The sequence below is a fragment of the Pseudophryne corroboree genome, chromosome 2 (genome assembly GCF_028390025.1).
Source record: "Pseudophryne corroboree isolate aPseCor3 chromosome 2, aPseCor3.hap2, whole genome shotgun sequence".
In the NCBI taxonomy this organism is placed as follows: Eukaryota; Metazoa; Chordata; class Amphibia; order Anura; family Myobatrachidae; genus Pseudophryne; species Pseudophryne corroboree.
Genome location: NC_086445.1, coordinates 446,539,265 through 446,548,915, shown reverse-complemented (window position 1 = coordinate 446,548,915; position 9,651 = coordinate 446,539,265). Strand labels below are relative to the sequence as shown.

Genomic DNA, 9,651 nt, shown 5'->3' with positions numbered 1-9,651 from the left:
ACGTGGAGTTTTGTGCTGAGCACATTGAGGACACGAATTGACATACTCTTGAACATCTTTTTTCATAGTGTCCCACCAGTATGATCTTCGCAGAAATTCCCACATTTTCTGAATTCCCGGATGACCAGAAAACTTAGAAGTGTGTGCCCACTGCAACAGTCTCGGTCGAAATTTAACTGGTACCGACATTCTTCCCGGAGGAGGGCCCAACCTAGTGGGAGCTGCAGAAATAGAGATGGGACTGAGGATTAATGCCTTCCCCATAGTATTCTCCTCATCGGAAGCCATCACTGAACGGGATAGGGCATCCGCCTTGGTATTTAGAATTCCAGCCCGATACTTGATGATAAAGGAAAATCTGGTAAAGAAGAGCGCCCATCTCGCCTGACGGGGGTTCAAACATTGGGCCGTCTTTAGATACAGTAAATTCTTGTGGTCCGTAAAAATTGTGATTAAGTGTTTAGCACCCTCCAGAAGATACCTCCATTCTTCCAACGCAGATTTAATTGCCAGTAGCTCTTTGTCTCCGATGGTGTAATTTAGTTCAGCAGGGGAGAACTTGCGAGAATGAAACCCACACGGATGCAACTTCCCATCTGAGGCGTATTGCGAGAGTACAGCACCTATGCCTACCGTGGAAGCATCAACCTCCAAAAAGAATGGTTTTAGGAAATCTGGCTGCTGAAGTACGGGAGCAGATATAAAGGCGGTCTTCAACTGTTTGAACGCTGCTATTGCTTCAGAAGGCCAATTGCTTGGGTCAGCCCCTTTTTTAGTCAGAGCCGTAATAGGTGCCACGATGGTAGAGAAACCTCTTATAAATTTCCGATAATAATTTGCGAATCCTAGAAATCGTTGCACTGCTTTTAAGGAAAGAGGTTGAGTCCAATCCCGGATGGCCGAAAGTTTCTCCGGATCCATACGCAATTCAGTTCCAGAAATAATGTAGCCCAAAAATGAAATAGAAGGAACCTCAAAGGTGCACTTGGAGATCTTGCCATAAAGATGATTCTTGCGCAACCGAAGGAGTACTTCCTTAACTTGTAGTCGGTGCTCAGAAAGATTCTTAGAAAAAATCAAAATGTCATCCAAATAGACTACTACATTCAGATACAACATATCCCGAAAGACTTCATTAATGAATCCTTGAAAGACAGCGGGGGCGTTGCTGAGGCCAAATGGCATTACCAGGTACTCATAATGCCCATCTCTCGTATTGAAAGCCGTCTTCCACTCATCTCCTTGACGAATACGTATCAAGTTGTATGCTCCTCTTAAGTCAAGCTTAGTAAATACTCGAGCTCCACGCACTCTATCAAAAAGCTCTGTGATGAGCGGCAGAGGATACTTGTTTTTAATGGTGACTTCATTTAAACCACGATAGTCGATGCATGGTCTCAGCCCTCCATCTTTTTTTTTTACAAAGAAGAAGCCAGCTCCCGCTGGAGAAGTGGAGGGACGGATGAAGCCCTTCTGCAAATTCGACTTAATGTACTCAGACATAGCTTGTGTCTCTGGAACCGACAAAGGATAAGTGCGACCTCGAGGCGGTATTTTCCCAGGAATGAGCTCAATGGGACAGTCCCAAGCCCTATGCGGAGGTAATTTATCAGCCGCCTGTTCCGAGAAGACATCCAAAAACTCTCGATAAGCCTCAGGAACTAACTCCACGTCCAACTTGGCCGACGCACGGAGTGGAACGACAGGAGTAAGACAATTCAATCGGCAGAAAGGACTCCAAGAAATTATTTGTGTCGACCCCCAGTCGACATGAGGGTTGTGTAGCCTGAGCCAGGGAAAACCCAAAACGAGATCGTGAGACATTTCCTGAATAACTAGAAACTTCAGTTGTTCATGATGTAAAGCTCCCACTTGTAGCTGAATTGACTCAGACTGACTCGTAATCAAGGCGTTAGGAATTTGAACCCCGTTAATGGCTGTAATAGTAATAGGTCGTTCGACCAACTGTAATTTCAAACCCAAACTCTGGGCGCAGGAAAGAGAAATAAAATTCCCTGCAGCACCTGAATCCAAAAGAGCCATAACGGTCTTGACTTTTGTTTTAGTAGACAAAGATACTGAGAGTAAACAGTCCACTTCTGGAGAAGATTGAGAAACCACACCCAGCTTGACTTCCCCGGAACAGGCTAGGATTGCCCGTTTCCCGGGCGAGCTTTGCAAGACTTGAGGAAGTGATCCGCGGCTCCACAGTAGAGGCAAAGTTTGTTCTCACGCCGACGCTGTCGCTCCTCTGGAGACAGTCGAGACCGATTAATTTGCATGGGTTCGTCTGGAGCTGTCGTAACCGATGGTTTAGACGGAGGAGCCCGGAATCTGCACCGATCAGACCGAGAACGTTCGCCAACTCGTTCCTGCATGCGGAGATCCACTTTCACACAGAGCGAGATCAACTGTTCCAAGGAATCTGGCAAATCTCTTGTAATCAATTCGTCTTTAAGACGGTCGGACAGCCCGTTCCAGAAAGCGGCCCGTAAGGCATCATTATCCCAGCGCAATTCGGAAGCTATGGTCTGAAAATGAATCACATACTGACCCACTGAACGAGAGCCTTGTCGAACTCTAAGAAGATCTGAAGAGGCAGCGGCCGTTCTGCCAGGCTCATCAAAGATCCGGCGGAAAGATGAGATGAAATTAGTGTAGTTGGAAACCAAAGGATCAGATCGCTCCCATAAAGGAGACACCCATTCCAACGCTGAACCCTCAAGCAAGGAAATAATGTATGCTACTTTGGATCGATCCGTGGGAAAATTGTGTGCGAGGAGTTCAAACTGCACCTCGCACTGGTTAAGAAAACCACGGCAATTCTTCGGGTTGCCGTTGTAGCGAGAGGGAGTGGGAAGCTGAAGGCGTGACCTGGTACCGGACACTGCGTGAGCATTAACAGGAACGACTGCCGGAGTGGGTACTGGAGCTGGAACTGGAACTACTGAAGCCAGGGAAACCTGAATTTGATCCAACCTGCCGGATAGCTCTTGGAGATACCGCATCACCTGGTTTTGCGCCGCTTCCTGACTCTGTACACGGGAAACCAGATCCTGGATGGCACTTGCTTCTGGGTTCCGATTCCCCGGGTCCATGTGGCCTGTGTATACTATCACTGACCTGGTCGAAGGGTGTTGTGGACTCGGGGCTTCTTCCGGTGACAGGGAAGAGGAACCGCTACTGGGTCGCAATAGAGATGGCCGGATGTAGGTCTTCTTCATACAGGATGAAGACGGTAAGCAGGAAGCACGGAGGAATGATGAAGGTCTCCTGAAAAACAAGACTAGTGAAAGTGCTGAGTGCTGAGGTACAGAGATGCTGGTATTATTGAGGTGCTGAAGGCACTGAGGTGCTGAGACACCGAGGTACTGAGGTGTTGGAGTTCTGCGATACTAAGGTGCAGAGGCTCCGAGGTGCTGAGGTTCTATGGTGCTGAGGCACCGGAGTGCTGAGGAACAGAGGCACTGAGGTGCCGAGGTACTGAGGTGCTGATGGCGCTCAGGCGCCTTGGTGGCACGGAGGTGCGTGATAGCGCTCGGGCGCTTGGAGGCACGGAAGTGCGTGATGGCGCTCGGGCGCTTGGAGGCACGGAGGTGCGTGATGGCGCTCGGGCGCTTGGAGGCACGGAGGTGCGTGATGGCGCTCGGGCGCTTGGAGGCACGGAGGTGCGTGATGGCGCTCGGGCGCTTGGAGGCACGGAGGTGCGTGATGGCGCTCGGGCGCTTGGAGGCACGGAAGTGCGTGATGGCGCTCGGGCGCTTGGAGGCACGGAGGTGCGTGATGGCGCTCGGGCGCTTGGAGGCACGGAGGTGCGTGATGGCGCTCGGGCGCTTGGAGGCACGGAGGTGCGTGATGGCGCTCGGGCGCTTGGAGGCACGGAGGTGCGTGAAGACACTGGAGACACTGGGACACTGGAGACACTGGAGACACTGGGACACTGGAGACACTGGAGACACTGGGACACTGGAGACACTGGAGACACTGGAACACTGGAGACACTGGAGACACTGGAGACACTGGAGACACAGCGGAAAATAGGAACAAGGGAGCTCTGGAAATCACTGCTTCAGACAAGCAGAACGATGATACACAGGCGCCGGCTCCCTGCTCGGCGTCTGGCTTTGAACCTCCCGCCTTGGTCTGATTGGCGGAGCGGGCAGATGACGTCAGCCCCGCTCCGCCTACCTAATCTAAAGCAGCATGGCGGCGCCCTCGCTCCGGGAGCCGCCGGAGAGACCCGCCGACCCGACGCCGGACCCCCGAGGCCGCCGGAGGGGAGAGACGCCAGGCCATCCAGGACACCCGCAGCGGTAAGCGCGGCCGCCGCTGCCCGCGGGGTGTGACACATATGGGGTGGTTGATCTGCAAGAACTGTTCCACCCGTTGAGAATTAGCGTCATCCACAGTCTATGGTGTGACTATGGTTACATGGCTCTCTCAGATCTGACAACCACAGTGTTGTGGACTGTTGACAAAATGCAAAGGTCCATTTTTTCCTTACACTGGGACACACACCTTTCCTATATGAATTCCTATGATTTATCCCCTGTACAGCTTCTTTTTCTTCAGAACATTTAGGACTGAGATGTACGGGTGTCATACATCTCAGTTTGATGGGTCATTAATATTTTGTCCAGTTGAGATGGGAAGTTACCCCAAGCAGTAGCTTATTCTGTCAGTAGCCACCTCTATGGCCTACTCAGCAGATCTCTCATAGAGTAACTGCCCTTTTAGCACTATTGCCATCTCAGGTGTCAGGATACGGAAAAAATAAGTCTTATTACTAAAAAGAAGGGATTTTTTTCCTTAGATGATTATATTAAATTTAAACCTGCAACTGGAAGCACAATTCCAGGTTTTCAGCGGATTGCGCACGTGCAGCTGGGTCAGAATGGGCATAGTGGACCAGGAACCTTTTAATGGTGACAGCCAGTATCACTGGATTATCAGTCAACTGCCCCAACAATATTGTAATAGTATATTGGGCAGAAGGTTTTTATTCTTTGCAACAAGCGGCAATATACTAGTGTATCTTTGTATACTCCAGTATTGGTAATTAGACCTTTAAGGGGTCTATGTACTAAGCCTTGGATAGAGATAAAGGGGTCTATTCATGAAGCAGTGAAAACAGTGGAGAAATTAGTCTGTGGGGAAGTTTAGCCTGGTGACCTCAAGCCACCGCGGTGGCTTGAGGGCACCAGACTGGAAGTGGGGGCTGTAGTTACACCAGTGCTGGCTACGGTGTAGTTATGCCAGGCTGGTTGTGGGGGCTGTAGTTACGCCAGTGCCTCCTGCCCAATCTCTGCACACATAAGAAATTGTCTATAGGGTTGTTTTGTGAGAAGAGGGTACGTGTGTTCAGGTCTCTATTAGGGGGGAAAAGGTGCTGAGTGGTGAGGTAACCAATGAGCAGTGAAGCATAATAGATCAGCCGCCTGCTCTGATTTGCTAGCATCTATCTTGTTCTATGCTGAAAATGACCAACCAACATAAAGGGCCCCAGTAAGCTTGTAGTCTACAAAAACAACAAAAAACTTTCGTTTTAAATAAAATTATGAAAATTAAAAATATCAGGTAAAGACAAGCTCATATACCAAAGGGCTGGAGTAGGACAACCATGTGGATACAGTATGTCACTGTTTCCAGGACTGCACTGATTGTGTAAAAGTTCCTATGGGAATTTAGTGAAACTGCCAATAAATGTATTTATTATTTAAAATCCAAACACAGATGACCATCAAGTAGCAGAGATGTTTATTCATTCAACAGCAGCAATGCTTCATATATTGGCTCTGATAATTTCTCAAGCTTGAGAACGAATTATACATACAGTACCTGACCCAATGTTTATGTTGTGTGAATCTCTGCTTATTGCATCCTACTTGACGGCCATCTGTTTCTGGACATAAACACAATTTTTGGTCTGGGATCCTGTTCTTTAAAGTCTTATGGTATGTGTTAAGGGCCGTACTGACGGGGAGATTTCCCCAGAGATGTGTGAGGAGCGATCTAGCACAGACCGCTCAGCACACATCTCTCCCCCCGCTCAGCACAGCGCGATGAGCGAGGGGAGGACGGACACCGGGAGCCGCTCATTTCACCCAGCGGTGAAATGAGCGACCTGCTAGATTGTGCCTGCATGCGCATCGCTGCCGCCGGCACCCCTACACACGGAGTGATGTTCAGCTAATTTCTAAGCAATCTAGAATTGCTTAGAAATTAGCTGACCATTGCTCCATGTGTACCCCCCTTTAAGGGCCCTACAGACCCGGTGACCCACCACCGAGCTGCCCGACCTCAGATACAGCAGATGGGCGACCCGGCGGCGGGGGGGGGGGGAGGTGACGGGTGGAATGAATTTTCTTCACTCCCCCCATCACCCGGCTCCATAGCAATGCATGCTAATATGGACGATATTGTCCATATTGGCCTGCATGTTTAAACGAGTGGCACCAGCGATGAACTAGTGCGGGGCCGCGCATTGTTCATCGCTGGTGCCTACACACTGAAAGATATGAACGGTATCTTGTTCATTAATGAACGAGATCGTTCATATCTTTCAATGGTATCGACCAGTGTGTAGGGCCCTTAAGATAGATAGATAGATAGATAGATAGATAGATAGATAGATAGATAGATAGATAGATAGATAGATAGATAGATAGATAGATAGAATATCTCCCAACATGACCCTCTCCAGGAGGGACAGAATGCTCTGCTTCTGGACTTTTCTTGTAATTTATAATGGACGACACCTGTGCTGAACACCTTTCTTATCCATTAACCTGTCCAAAACAGGTGTCGTCAATCATAAATTACGAGAAAAGTCCAGAAGCAGAGCATTGCGTCCCTCCTGGAGAGGGTCATGTTGGGAGGTATGAGATAGAGCAGTGGTTCTCAAACTCGGTCCTCAGGAGCCCACACAGTGCATGTTTTGCAGGTAACTCAGCAGGTGCACAGGTGTATTAATTACTCACTGACACATTTTAAAAGGTCCACAGGTAGAGTTTATTATTTCACTTGCGATTCTGTGAGACCTGCAAAACATGCACTGTGTGTGGTCCTGAGGACCTATGAGATAGATAGATAGATAGATAGATAGATAGATAGATAGATAGATAGATAGATAGATAGATAGATAGATAGATAGATAAACTTACCATACTATCCTTTTAAACCAGGACATTCATGAATTACACATTTCACCACATTTTAAGCAGCTAGAGAACATGAGTGTCCCAGTTTAAATGGATAGTATGGTAGATAGATAGATAGATAGATTCATTATAGCACAAGCTACCAGTAGTGAAGGGGTTGGAGAAAAAAAATAGTCTGTATAAATCCATGCAATATATATAATGGAATATGCTTATTAAAAATGTAGATGAAAAAAAAGGTATCAGCCTGAGTAATTGCTGCTGGTTTCCAACAACCCAGGCAGAATAATATAATTTTATAAACCACACTACCAGAGTACAGACAGTCCTCAGTCTGCTACACAGTAACTCATTTATCACACATGTCTGTCATTCATTGTAGCAGGAAGTAAAAATACTAAAAGCAGAACTGACCGGGCTTCCTTCACATGAAATGCAGAGCGCAAAATTCCTTAGAACTGTGGATGTGTGTGAGGACATTTGCATGTTCTGTGGTATTAATGATGGTCGGGTTGTTTTTGCTTTGGCAAGGTGCCAGATACTATTGATTAGCGTTGTAGGCTGGGCCAGATGTAGCTATCAGCGAGGTACTGTATTGACCACTTGTGAATTCCCTATCCATCCGAGCACCGAGGTTATTACACACATGCCAGCTGCTGCAAAGGGAAGAGCCAATCGTGCTCCTTCCCAGCGCCAGCCAATCAGAGAGGGGTTTGCACAGTTACCCGGCCGCTCTGAGAGTAAAGTTGTGTTAGGCGGCCGCTGAGTGGAGGAGAGGCTGGAGTTGTGGTGCCAGTGCAAACAGAGACAGTAACAGCACATTGACATGTAGAGCAGCTGCCGGGGAGCGGGGAGGCTGCAGAGCCCGGCGGCCGGCAGTGCTGCGGTACACAGCGGCTCCTGCTGCACAGGTGAGCGACGCTTCTGTCATTACTCCCGTGCAATGCGCCCCCGGGATCCCCCGCATGTCTTAGCTCAGCGTCTCCATTCAATGCCCCATACATGTGATGGATGGAGTGCAGCAGCCAGCTGCTAATGCATGTGTGAAGGCTGCGGCACGTACTATGTGTAACGTGTCTGCCTATGGTCCTGGATTAATAGACTGTAGATAAGGGTGACATGGATTTCCATCTGTTATTACAAGAGCAAGGTACTGAAGCCTACTGCCACAGCGTTCTTGGCTACTCTTCTGATTAATGTCACCTTTGTGTGAACCTTAGGGAGATTTACATTTAATACCATGTGTTGCATACATGTGACATGTACACTGATTTATTGTATGGTGAACGATGCTCAGTGTTTATGTGATTGCTCAGTGCTTGTGATGCTCATGTGTATTATGTCCTAGTGATGTGGGTCTGTTCACAGCAATCTAGAAACAATTGCCGTCACTCCAGGTTAGATGCAAAAGACCGGCCAGTGCTAACAGAGTATCAGGTTGGTTACAGTATATTCATATGGATGTGCTTCCCTGGTCACCAATACATGTAGGAAATGCAAGAGCAATGGTCAAATTAAATGAGCACTTCCAGTGCTGTAAAAGGCTGGTTTAAGGTCAGTGTCTGCTACTACCAATGATATTGTCAATATATGCTCCCAGAACAACTAATGGGCCAAACCCACTGTAGTGCCCCCATTTCATATTATGCCACTGTGCCCCAAACGCCAGTGATGTAGTTATGGAGTCGTGTGTGAGCCCCTGGCTGCCATGCTGTTATTCCAGCACTGGGGCAACAGCAGAGTTACATAGACCACCAAATAACCCCCCTGTCTGTCAGTGTCAGTTGCTGTTCCGGTACCACAGCTGCTGACCATTGCTGCAAAGCACTGGGAAATCCTCAGTAATACACCCAGGATATACTAACTGGCCTAAGAAGGAGGGATGTGTCTGTCTTGTGGAGCAGATCATGTGAGATGATCCTCCTCCAAATGCCTTAATAAACTTGTTAGTCCGGTTACAATTAACCCCTACACCTCTGTCTGCCTTTCAGCAATATGATCAGTACTTCTCCCTGTGGGGACTAGTAACATCCCTTTGTGCTAGCCCTGGTTACAGATGATGTTTGTTTGGGGATTTCTTCTAGCTAATTGCTCTTCATAAAGGGAGTACATCAGATGAGATGCAGGCAGTAGACAAGTCCTATTGATCTGCTTTGATGCAATTTAACGTGCCATGTAGACTCTCAGGCATTGGCGCAGAGCTTGATGCTTTAGGTTTCTGCAGTATAGCTATTGGATATGTAGAAAGGCAAGTTGTCCAACAAATTACAGTTTATACATTTAGCCACATGCAGCAACTTTGTTCATTAAAAAAAAAAAAAAAAAAATTTAAAATTTGTAAAGCAATGCAAACAGTAAAACTTATTTTGTTAAATACATTACCCTACTAGATGGCTTTCCTTGCTCAGAATAGAAAGTGCACTGGCATGACTGAGAGATGCCTCATTCAGAGGTTATGCTTGGTGGTAAACTGCTGTACCTGGTCGTTTTG

At 47.7% G+C, this 9,651-nt stretch overlaps 1 protein-coding gene across 5 annotated transcripts in view; it reads left to right on the top strand.

Moving 5' to 3' along the window:
- Positions 1-7,848: 7,848 nt before the first annotated feature.
- The window catches only part of CAMKK1 (calcium/calmodulin dependent protein kinase kinase 1), a 484,479-nt gene continuing 482,676 nt past the window's right edge, over positions 7,849-9,651 (top strand). For 3 of the 5 annotated variants that reach the window (XM_063953693.1, XM_063953687.1, XM_063953688.1), the window contains exon 1: positions 7,850-8,071. The gene's annotated coding sequence lies outside the window, so the exon portion shown is untranslated. Of the gene's footprint in view, positions 8,072-8,140; positions 8,311-9,651 lie in introns of those variants that run through there. The other 2 variants (XM_063953692.1, XM_063953691.1) reach the window with 2 other exon arrangements.